At 44.3% G+C, this 10,939-nt stretch overlaps 1 pseudogene; it reads left to right on the forward strand.

Moving 5' to 3' along the window:
- The first annotated feature begins 47 nt into the window (after window positions 1-47).
- Window positions 48-10,730, forward strand: LOC109892534 (glutathione hydrolase 1 proenzyme-like; annotated as a pseudogene).
- The last annotated feature ends 209 nt before the right edge of the window (window positions 10,731-10,939 follow it).

Consider the following 10,939-nt stretch of genomic DNA (forward strand, 5'->3'; position numbering starts at 1 on the left):
CCCACCCGGACCCTCCCCTTTAGAGTCAGGTTTTGCGCACCGTTGGGGGGGGTGGGCGGGTGTACGGTGTGACTAGGATTGAGAACCACACTTAGGTACCCTCTTCCCCCACCTGTTTTGTGGGAAGTTAACTTTGTAGTTGTTCAGGGCACATAGCCCAAAGCTTCACGGTTGTTTTTTTGTTCTTCGTTTTGTCGGTGTCATTTTTTAAATAAAGTTAAAATGTACGCTTACCATGCTGCACCTTGGTCCAGTCCTTCAGCCAGCCGTGACAGTACGTTTACAATGGCAGACAAAAATCTTTCACCAGTAATTGGTCTTCTGACCCAGATCAGATCTTTTGCCAATAAATGGGCACAGAAATCAGAGTTGGGCTGCTTGTGTAAACACAGTCTCAGATTTCAACAAAATTAACTAGTTTGGAGGAAAGTGTATCTTATTGGGTTTAAATACCAAAAGGATTACTATCGAGTTTACTCTCTAGATAAGGTTAGGAGGACACACTGTTGAATGAGGTGAGTTGTAATGGCCTGGTTTTATATCTGAAAAGAATGTTAGAGAACTTAGCCACAACTCACATTGTATAATTGTGATACACATGTTTGAAAAAATCATCTTTGATGTTTTTCTATTTTGAAGGTACATTTGTGTGGGGGTGTTTCTGTGTGTTTATACTTGTCTAACTCTTTTCAATTGAGATTGACTCTACTGTGATGTCCTGTGTTTCCCTGATAGAAAGATGGTCCATAAGTCCATAGTGGTGGGTCTGGTGGTGCTGCTGGTGGCAGCCGTGAGCACTTTTGTGGGAGTTTTCTTTGGTTTGGGGAGCAGGACGTCTTCGAATGGCCATTCCTACTCAAGGGCTGCAGTGGCAGCCGATGCTGGCCGATGCTCAGAAATCGGCAGGTTAGAATTCTCTTTCACACACAAACACAAACATACTATACATGTACATACAGTACTAGTCTCAAACGTTTGCACACCGGTGAAATTACTAATTGAAATGTTGTTGTAGACATTCAGATACAAGACAAAGATCCCTGTTTCAAAACACGCTGTCTCAAGCAGGCCTTTAAATAGCAGATACCAGGCTCAAATGTTTCTTTGTCTGAACATAAAAATATGCTCCTTCTTCTGAGTGTATGTATATTCATCCATCATCACAAATCCTTATGATTTTGTCATCATAATTCATTCTGTCTGTGTAAACTGCCTGCTGTTTCTTCACAAACTAGCGCTTGTGTATACAAATCAGGGCCACTGAATATAAACTTTTGTCTGTGTGTTTGTGTGTCCAATAAAAATCTCAGAGACACGTTGCAGAAAGGGGTCTCTGCAGTGGATGCATCTATTGCTGCCTTGCTGTGTGTTGGGCTGGTCAATGCCCACAGCATGGGCATTGGAGGAGGTCTCTTCTTCACCATCTATAATGCCACAACTGGTAGAGTCTGAGCCCTAATCCTTGACTTAAACCTATACCTACTGTATCATTAATGATGTCATCAAATCAAACATTGACTGGCACGACTGAACTAAAAACAGGAAATGTAATAGCTCACTCCATTGTAACTTGGTGTGATGTAATGATTCTGTCTTCCTTCACAGGAAAGGTAGAGACGATTGATTCCAGAGAGACGGCTTCCGCCAACGCAACAGAGGACATGTTTGGGAATAGCACCCAGTTAGCCAAGAAGGGTAATATTTGATCAGTTACCTAACAAAAAGATGAAAGTTGCACATTTACAATGAAAGATGGCCTTGCAATAGAGTCAAAAGACACAAAGTTTTATTGTCACATCCACTAGTACAGTCTTACTTGCTAGCTCTTTCCCAACAATGCAGTAATCCATTTCAGTAGTACTATTAAATAAAGTAAAGTACTATACTGAACAAAAATAAAAACGCAACATGCAACAATTTCAAAGATTTTACTGAGGTCCAGTTCATATATGAAAATCAGTCAATTGAAATCAATTAATTAGGCCCTAATATGTGGATTTCACATGACTGGTCAGGGTTGCAGCCATGGGTGGGCCTGGGAGGGCATAGGCTCAGCCAATCAGAATTAGTTTTTTCCCCACCAAAGAGCTTTATCCTCAGCCCGCCCCCATCCCCCCTCAGACGCTCTCACAGGTGAAGAAGCCAGATGTGGAGGTCCTGGGCTGGCGTGGTTACACATGGTCTGCGGTTGTGAGGCCGCTTGGATCTACTGCCAAATTCTCTAAAAAGACATTGGATGCAGCTTATGGTAGAGAAATAAACATTACATTCTCTGGCAAAAGCTTTGGTGGACATTCCTGCAATCCACAAGTAAATTGCATGCTCCCTCAAAACTTGAGACATCTGTGGCATTGTGTTGTGTCACAACTGCACATTTTTTAGGGCCCTTTTATTGTCCCCAGCACTAGGTGCACATGTGTAATGACCACACTGTTTAATCAGCGTCTTGATATGCCACACCTGTCAGGTGGATGGATTATCTTGGCAAAGGAGAAATGCTCTCTAGCACAGACATAAACAAATTTGTGCACAAAATTTGAGAGAAATAAGCTTTTTGTGTATATGTAACATTTCTAGGATTGTTTATTTCCGCTCATGAAACATGGGACAAACACTTTACATTTTTGTTCAGTGTAGAATAAAAACACACAAGAAATAGAAATAAGAAGAACACAAGAAAGTAAGTAAGCGATATTGACAGGTTCAGTGCCAATACCATATTAACAATGTGCAGGGATACTGGAGTGGTAGGGGTAGATACTGTATGTATAGGGGTAAGGTGACTAGGCATCAGGATATGATAAATGGAGTAGCAGCAACTTATATAATGATTGTGTGTGAGTGTGTTTGTGTGTGTAGTGTCAGTATGAATGCGTGTTATGTGTGTGAGCCAATGAAGTGTGTATGTGTGTTGGAGTGTGAGTGAGTGTGTAGAGGCCTGTGAGTGTGCATAAAGTCCATAGCAGGCAGTGATGCAGTCAAGATGCTCTCAATGGTGCTGCTGTAGAACTTTTTGTAGAACGTTTTGAGGATTTGAGGTCTTATTCCAAAACTTTTCATCCTCCTGAGAAGGCGCTGCCGTGTCCTCTTAATGACTGTGTGTGTGTGTATGGACCATTTTAAGTCCTTAGTGATTTGGACACCAAAGAATTTGAGGCTCTTGACCCGCTCCATTACAGCCCTGTCGATGTGGAGGGGTGTGTGTTGGCCCCCCTGTTTCCTGTAGTCCACAATAAGCTCCTTGGTCTTGCTGATGTTGAGGGAGAGGTTGTTGTCTTGGTCACTTGACCACCTCCCTGTAGGCTGTCTTATCGTCACCGATGATCAGGCCAACCACGGCCGTGTCGTCAGGAAACTCGATGATTGTGTTGGATTCGTGGTTGGCTACGCAGTCGTGGGTGAACAGGGAGTACAGGAGGGGTCTAAGCACACACCCCTGTGGTTGCTCTCGTGTTGAGGGTCAGCATGGCGGAGGTTTTGTTTCCTACCCTCAGGAAGTCCAGGATCCAGTTGCAGTGGGAGGTGTTCAGTCCCAGGGTCCCGAGCTTGGTGATGAGCTTGGAGGGGACTGTGGTGCTGAACACGGAGCTGTAGTCAATGAACAGCATTCTCACATAAGTATTCCTTTTATCAAGTGTAGGTGGGTGAGGGCAGTGTGGAGTGCAATTGAGATTGCATCGTCTATGGATCTGTTGGGGTGGTATGCAAATTGGAGTGGGTCTAGGGTGTCTGGGATGATGGAGTTGCTGTGTGCCATAACCAGCCTTTCAAAGCACTTCATGATTACAGATGTGCTACAAGGCAATAGTCATTGTGGCAGGTACCCTTAGAGTTCTTGGGAACAGGAATGAAGAGTAGTACATTAGAGAAGATCAAAAGCTGCACTCCAAACTATCATCTTCCAATATATCCTTTTACAATCTGTTACATTACATTACGTGTAATGTTTGGCAGGAGGGTTGTCCATCGCCATACCAGGGGAGATCCGTGGGTATGAGATGGCACACGATCGCCATGGAAAATTGCCATGGAGAGAGCTTTTCCAGCCTGCAATCCAGTTGGCACGGAAAGGCTTTCCTTTGGGCAGGGCATTGGCCACCGCTATTTCCAAAAACAGGGAAACCATCATCTGTGACACAGCTTTATGGTGAGAATGCCTACAAGGGAGGGGTAATATGGAGTGACGATCTGAGTTACTGTTCAGAGGGTCAAGTTTTCACATGAGAAGATACTGTACATCCCCTGTTGATGATTTATGCCCTTATACGCAAACATGAGAGCTCAGTGTCTCGAATGTTGTCTCTGACATGACATCTCTGTTTTTGGTCTCCTTTTCAGTGAGGTATTTTGTGACAAAAACGGTGGCATCCTTAAGGAAAATGACATCATCACCTTTACTAAACTCGCTGACACCTATGAAATAATAGCAAATAATGCTAATAGCACCTAATGCTTTTTACGAAGGGCCGCTGGCAGAGAACCTTGTGAAGGACATTCAGGCTTCAAGTTGGTTTCGCCCTTATATCTACCAAATATGAACAAACTGCAATTTTGATATAATTTCATTCAGGGTCTGCTGGCTGTACGTGCTACAGAATGTGTTTATGTGTATGTGTTTCAGATGGTATCATCACACTGGATGACCTAAAGAAATACAAGCCTTTTTTGGATGAGAATCCTCTCAATGCTACTTGCAGCTGTAATTGCTGCAAAAGGTGGCTCTACCAAGTATTGACTTTGGGGGGGGGGGGTGAATAGTTATGCAAGCTCAAGTCTGTTTTTTTGTCTTATTTGTTGTTTGTATCACAATAAAAAAATATTTAGCATCTTCAAAGTGGTAGGCATGTTGTGTAAATCAAATGATACAACCCCCCCAAAAATCCATTTTAATTCCAGGTTGTAAGGCAACAAAATAGGAAAAATGCCAAGGGGGTGAATACACCATGTTTGTACCCAACGCCCCCCAACGCCCCCGCCAGTGGCCCTGTCCTGTCCCTCATACTCAACATCCTGGATGGTAAGCCTTCCCACTGATGCCACAGAGTTGTATTCAATATCAAACTGTGGGTCATATTTGGACAGCCTATGCTACATTATAAGTGTATAAGGACCGAAGATAATTGTTTTCCGAGCCATCACACCTGAGGCGCTCTGCTTTGCAGGCCTGATGCTGTGTAAGCACTGTTCACATAAGAAAAGTATGCTGTTAATTTACATTATACCAGCGCTGGTTTACAGTGGCTTACGAAAGTATTCACCCCCTTGGCATTTTTCCTATTTTGTTGCCTTACAACCTGGAATTAAAATGGATTTTTGGGGGGGTTGTATCATTTGATTTACACAACATGCCTACCACTTTGAAGATGCTAAATATTTTTTTATTGTGATACAAACAACAAATAAGACAAAAAAACAGACTTGAGCTTGCATAACTATTCACCCCCCCCCCCAAAGTCAATACTTGGTAGAGCCACCTTTTGCAGCAATTACAGCTGCAAGTCTCTTGGGGTATGTCTCTATAAGCTTGGCACATCTAGCCACTAGGATTTTTGTCTCTTCTTCAAGGCAAAACTGCTCCAGCTCCTTCAAGTTGGATGGGTTCCGCTGGTGTACAGCAATCTTTAAGTCATACCACAGATTCTCAATTGGATTGGTCTGAGCTTGGACTAGGCCATTTCAAGACATTTAAATGTTTCCCCTTAAACCACTCAAGTGTTGCTTTAGCAGTATGCTTAGGGTCATTGTCCTGCTGGAAGGTGAACCTCCGTCTCAGTCTCCAATATTGTCACGTTCTGACCTTAGTTCTTTTATTATGTCTTTGGTTTAGTATGGTCAGGGCGTGAGTTGGGTGGGTTGTCTATGTTAGTTTTTCTATGATTTGCTATTTCTGTGTTTGACCTGGTATGGTTCTCAATCAGAGGCAGCTGTCTATCGTTGTCCCTGATTGAGAACCATATTTAGGTAGCCTGTTTTCTATTGTTTTTCGTGGGTGATTATTTTCTGTTGTCTGTTGTGTGTCTGCACCAGTCAGAATGGTTTTCGGTCGTTTCTCTTTGTTATTTTGGTTATTTCGATGTTCATTCTAATAAATATGGACACATACCACTCTGCACCTTGGTCCTCACCTTCTTCCACCAACAACGGCCGTTACAGAATCCCCCACCACAACCGGACCAAGCAGCGTGGTATCAGGCAGCAGCGAGATCTGGACTATGTCACAACTTGGGACAAAATAGAAAGGTGGTCGGTCGACCCAGAGAGAGTGCCGGAGCCCGCCTGGGATTCGCTGGAACTGTGCGAGGAGGGATACCGGCGTATGGAGTTGGCGCCACATACACGGCAGCGCAACAGGCACGAGAGGCAGCCCCTCAAGCGCCATCCATCATTCCTTCAATTCTGACCAGTTTCCCAGTCCCTGCCGAGGAAAAACATCCCCATAACATGATGCTGCCACCACCATGCTTCACGGTGGGGATGGTATTCTCGAGGTGATGAGAGGTGTTGGGTTTGCGCCAGACATAGCATTTTCCTTGATGGCCAAAAAGCTACATTTTAGACTCATCTGACAGAGTACATTCTTCCATATGTTTGGGGATTCTCCCACATTCCTTTTGGTGTTTACTTATTTTTTTCTTTAATTAAGCAATGGCTTTTTTCTGGCCACTCTTCAGTAAAGCCCAGCTCAGTGGAGTGTATGGCTTAAAGTGGTCCTATGGACAGATACTCCAATCTCCGCTGTGGAGCTTTGCAGCTCCTTTGGCCTCTTTGTTGCCTCTCTGATTAATGCCCTCCTTGCCTGGTCTGTGAGTTTTGGTGGGTGGCCCTCTCTTGGCAGGTTTGTTGTGGTGCCATATTCTCTCCATTTTTTAAGAATGGATATAATGGTGCTCTGTGGGATGTTCCAAGTATCTGAGCTTTTTTTATAACCCAACCCTGATCTGTAGTTCTCCACAACATTGTCCCTGACATGTTTGGAGAGCTCCTTGGTCTTCATGGTGCAGCTTGCTTGGTGGAACCTCTTGCTTAGTGGTGTTGCAAACTCTGGGCCCAGAACAGGTGTGTATATATACTGAGATCATGTGACACTTAGAATCCCCCCTATGTGGAATTTTATTTAACAGAGTGTGACTTCTGGAGGTAATTGGTTGCACCAGATCTTATTTAGGGGCTTCAGAACAAAGGTGTTGAATACATGTGCACACACCACTTTTCCGTTTTTTATTTTTTAGAATTTTTTTAAACATGTTCTTTTTTTTCATTTCACTTCACCAATTTGGACTATTTTGTGTATGTCCTTTACATGAAATCCCAATAAAAATCGATTTAAATTACAGGTTGTAATGCAACAAAATAGGAAAAACGCCAAGGGGGATGAATACTTTTGCAAGGCACTGTATCTCATCCTATTACTGTGTGCACCATACATGTATAGCTCTCTTCACCATGCAAATTAAGATAGATAACCACCTTTTGTTCGTGGTGGTGCTGCTGAGTGACCAGTTATTGGGGTCTAGAAATAAATCTCCTCTTCCAAGCTCTGTTTCAGCTCCACATTCATGCAGGGTCTATTGGATGTATAGTCCATAGATGTCCTCCTCCAGACTTCCTCTCTCTGCTGGTACCCAGTACAATGGCTATATAATGTTACAGTGTTTGTCTCAGAGGATTAGATTAAAAACTTATTCCAGAGTATTTAAACTGCCTGAACCTCGTCTTCCTGTGGTTCCTCTGCCTGGCCACCCACTCACCGTGGCCCCCTGCCTCTACCGCAAACTCGAATCTTTCCAATTTACCTCTAATTGGACACTGATGAGTGGCGGGAATCATGTAACACTGGCATGTCAGGGCCCACTCAAGCCCTTCATCCTGACGGTTCACCATGACTTCTGCTAATGGCATGTCAGGGCCCGCTCAAGCCCTTCATCCTGACGGTTCATCATGACTTCTGCTAATGGCATGTCAGGGCCCGCTCAAGCCCTTCATCCTGACGGTTCATCATGACTTCTGCTAATGGCATGTCAGGGCCCGCTCAAGCCATTCATCCTGACGGTTCATCATGACTTCTGCTAATGGCATGTCAGGGCCCGCTCAAGCCATTCATCCTGACGGTTCATCATGACTTCTGCTAATGGCATGTCAGGGCCCGCTCAAGCCCTTCATCCTGACGGTTCATCATGACTTCTGCTAATGGCATGTCAGGGCCCGCTCAAGCCCTTCATCCTGACGGTTCATCATGACTTCTGCTAATGGCATGTCAGGGCCCGCTCAAGCCCTTCATCCTGACGGTTCATCATGACTTCTGCTAATGGCATGTCAGGGCCCACTCAAGCCATTCATCCTGACGGTTCATCATGACTTCTGCTAATGGCATGTCAGGGCCCGCTCAAGCCCTTCATCCTGACGGTTCATCATGACTTCTGCTAATGGCATGTCAGGGCCCGCTCAAGCCCTTCATCCTGACGGTTCATCATGACTTCTGCTAATGGCATGCCAGGGCCCGCTCAAGCCCTTCATCCTGATGGTTCACCATGACTTCTGCTACTGCTTGTCAGCTGAAATTCATCAAATATTTCCATTTGGTTTTAGCTTTCTTTCCTTTCTCCCATCCTCTCCTCTATGGCTGTGAACTGAAACAGTTGTAACACTGATAGACTGGGACTGGGAGACAGAATGAACCGTACTTTTATATTGAGCTTTTACTGTATATGGGGAACACCTTTTCAATGTCCACTTCAGAGTCAAAGTGTATATTGACGTGATCAAATTAAATATACTGTATTATTGTTTAATAAATGTAGGGATTGTGGTTATGGTTGATTACCAGGTTTTCTCCCATGCAGGATACAACTTCACCTCAGACAGTGTCTCCAGCACTGAGAAGAAGATCCTCACATACCACCGCATGGTCGAGGCCTTCCGTTTTGCCTATGCCAAGCGAAGCATGCTGGGAGATCCACAATTCCTCCGCATCTCTGATGTAACTCTCATCCTCACTCTCATCCCCATCTTTCCTAGAGCTTATATTGAATAGTTCTCTAATAGGATGTCTCTACTAGATGTATACTCTTCCAATCAGGCACTTACTAATCATATTCAATCAACTGGTCCTAGTATGTGTTGAAACGTCATGTTCGTTGGAGACAGAGTAAATATGTATATGCTCATATAAGAGAGTTGATTAGACTATTGTAAAGCTGCTATGTTGAAATGTCAGTAAATGCAAACCAGTCCATCTTCAACATTCTACACTGTTCCGTATAGTGGAATGGGCATTCATTTGAATGGCAGAGCCTCGTTCTCCTGTCCCCTCACCTCTTCAGCTCATCCACAACATGACTTCAAATTACTTTGCCGATGCCCTCCGTCAGAAGATTACAGATGATACCACCCATCACATGAACTACTATGAGACGGAGTACTTTGTCCCCGAGAACCACGGGACAGCACATCTGTCTGTGGTGGCAGAGGACGGGAGTGCAGTGGCAGCCACCAGCACCATCAACCATTTGTAAGAATCAAGTCCCAGTTTTGATTTAAAAAATGTACTGGAAGTAGTCCTCATTACTCACCTGTCTTCATTATCTTTCTGTTCTACTTCCTCCCTAGGTTTGGCTCCAAAGTCATGTCGCATTCTACAGGAATCCTCCTCAACAATGAGATGGATGACTTCAGCTCCCCCCTCATCACGAATGGCTATGGAGTGCCCCCTTCACCAAGCAACTTCATCAGACCAGGTAAAGGGTTCATCTGACTACAGACACCAAAGTTTTCAGTGCATCAGCCGACTCGGATAACCAGAAATTGGTACTTGATGGTGGATCTGGATTGACCTAACTCCCTAGTTGTCTCTCTCCAGGTAGGAGGCCCTTGTCCTCTATGTGTCCAGCCATTCTCTTTGACAAGGGGAGCAAGGAAGTCAAGATGGTGGTGGGGGCCTCAGGAGGAACAAAGATCACCACGGCAACTGCCACCGTCAGCCAGGCTACCATGCCCTTTCATTGCTGTGTGAAAATACTCTTTAATACTTTCTTTGCATTCTACCAAGTAGTCGTCTGTGTCTGAATAGTTGGCTGTTCGTTCTGCAGGTGATTCTCAATGCGCTGTTCTTTAACTACGACCTGAAGAAAGCTGTGGCAGATCCCAGAATCCACAACCAGCTGAGTCCCAACACCACACAGGGAGAGCCCGGGTTTGACGAGGTGGGTTAAATGGCTGACGATCTTCAATACACATGCCCTACAGTGTGTCAAGTTCGTGGCTGGTTATCATGCTAGTGATGCAGGGTGTCTATTTGAATAGAAGTTTCACAGTGTTCTATATGCTTTCCTTACAGAGGGTGATGGCTGGTTTGGCCTTGAAGAACCATGAGACAGAGTTCCTGACAGCCACATGTGCTGTGGTTCAGGCGGTGGTGCGCCAGGGTGACCGGCTTTATGTTGAATCTGACCCCAGGAAGTGGGGCTATGCCGCTGGGTACTGAGACCAACCACACAAGCCACTACTAGGACTGGGAATTGCCAGGGACCTCACAATACGATATCACGATACTTAGGTGCCAATATATGTATGCGATTCCCACAATTATATATTTATTGTGATTCGATACTGTGATTTTATTGCGATTTCACGTTCCAAACATATTGCTCACGTTATGTCAGCTGCAGAGAGACAAAAGACACCATGAGAAAATTAGTTTTAATCAGTCATGGAAATAAAAATAGCTGAAAACATGTCAGCTCACTATTTAAAAAGATGGAGAACAGGCTGTAAGATTAACAGGTACAGCCGACTAGCTCTAGGTAAAGCTACCTCATTTTTTACAAATCAATACTTGGAGTCAAAGTATCAATCTAACATCGTCCAAAAAAATAGCGATATGTAACTGTACAGATTCTTTTCCACCATCATTACCTGCTCCCTCAAACTGAGACCCATACAG

Source organism: Oncorhynchus kisutch, linkage group LG6, assembly GCF_002021735.2.
Source record: "Oncorhynchus kisutch isolate 150728-3 linkage group LG6, Okis_V2, whole genome shotgun sequence".
NCBI lineage: Eukaryota > Metazoa > Chordata > Actinopteri > Salmoniformes > Salmonidae > Oncorhynchus > Oncorhynchus kisutch.